The 1,728-nt window shown below is 34.4% G+C and overlaps 1 non-coding gene across 1 annotated transcript; it reads right to left on the bottom strand.

Annotated features, from left to right (window-relative positions):
- Positions 1–1,261: 1,261 nt before the first annotated feature.
- Positions 1,262–1,334, bottom strand: Trnap-cgg (transfer RNA proline (anticodon CGG)). The gene has a single exon. It is a non-coding gene; the product is annotated as a tRNA-Pro (tRNA).
- Between the last annotated feature and the right edge of the window lie 394 nt (positions 1,335–1,728).

The following is a 1,728-nucleotide window of genomic DNA, read 5'->3' as shown; positions in this document are numbered from 1 at the left end:
ATCTCGTTGCACGTAAGAGCTGGAGAAAATATTTTTTCTTTAAATGATTTTTTTTGTGTCAAAGCATGTGAAGAAATGGTTCGATTTTCGAACGTTAATGTAATATGAGTATCTATCACCCTTAACGTTAGTTGATTGTGTGATGTTGAATTTTGCAAAATAAAATATTCTGATTATGACAATATGAAGTGGCCAGGGACGATGGAAGAAATACTTGCTGTCTCTTTTTCTTAGCGGTCAATTTGCACTGATCAGTACTTATTACAAATTTAAATGTGCGCTTTATCGGTCAATCGACGTTACATTGATGTGCGCTTTATCGGCCAATCAACATTAAATTGATGTGCGCTTTATCGGTCAAACGACGTTATAACAAGCACGTTATTGATGTATACTGACCGTTATTTTGTTTCTGATCTGTTTTCAAGTCCTGTTATGATCCGTACAAAGTGAAATATTAGTTTAGTCAGTGAACGCTGACGAAGTAATTGTTGTTGACATGCTTTTTATTGATGGTCATGGTGCGAGTGGTAGTATAGGTGTTGACGTATGCAGGATTTGAGTGTTCGAATCCAATCGAAAACCAGTTAATATTGTATTTTAAAATTTATGATGAATTATACTTTTCAAGTTATATTAGACACATTGGATATAGTTATGCCTTGTGGTGCAATCTCCCTGGAAGGCAAGGAGTAATTAAGTTCCGAACCCTGATACACGTAATTTTTCGACGAAATATTCTTCATAAATTATTATGTAATGTACGTCTGTCTTGTCGGGGGTTTTCTTTGTTACTTCAGATTTTAACTTCGTTATTTTAAGAAAGAATATGGACATAGAACCATTTAATAAACATAATTTATTATGTGTGCATAGAATAAATAAATGTTTGTTTGATTGCCTTTGGCCTTCAGTAATTCACACTCATTTTAGATATATCGCAAGCAGAATCTCAGACAGGAGCATAAGGAGTTCGTGTTTGATTTTGAAAAATAAAATATTTGTCTTGAGTTGAATATGGTCAAAGAAAGTGTATGTGTGATTTGGATTTTTTAACCTAGCTTTTAAAAAAATTCAGTCATATTGCTACGATGTCTGCAGTGTTAGTTTATAGTGATGTCAGTCACTGGGGCATCATACCGCAGACATGTATCATAATGTCCCACCCAGTCACATTATCCTGACACCAGGCCGACCAGGCCAAAAAGTAACCTGTTAATGCTCAGGCAGCTGTTAGTACCATTTTTGTAAGTCTTTGGTATGACTCGGCGGGGGATCGAACCCACGACCTTCCGCATCCGAGACGGACGCTCTAACCACTAAGCCACCGGGTTTGTAGTAAAAGAAAGAAAATCTCGCGAAAATTTCATATCTTCAAAAACAGCGTACCGAGGTTATGATACCGATTCACCGCTGTATTTTGACGTGAGCTGCCAAAACAGTTTTTTTTTAAAACCCGTTTATATATATACTAACTGTGCAAACATAGACGATATTTGTTTATCTATTTGACCATCAGCAATTGTAACATAAGAATACCGTTATGCAAAGAAATAAAGGTGGTGACACGTTTATACAATATTTAATCCAAAATATGATATACACAAGTAAAATATATAAAGTATATTTATTAAATAAAAATAATTTATGACTTCAGTTAGCACGGCAAAAACATAACATTACAAATATGAAATCGGTCAGTTAAAATTTTAATCCTATGTTAATACT

Source organism: Sinohyriopsis cumingii, chromosome 11, assembly GCF_028554795.1.
Source record: "Sinohyriopsis cumingii isolate HCF-2022 chromosome 11, ASM2855479v2, whole genome shotgun sequence".
NCBI classification, from domain to species: Eukaryota; Metazoa; Mollusca; class Bivalvia; order Unionida; family Unionidae; genus Sinohyriopsis; species Sinohyriopsis cumingii.
The sequence above is the reverse complement of the archived record's forward strand: the minus strand, read 5'-3'. Positions and strand labels throughout refer to the sequence as shown.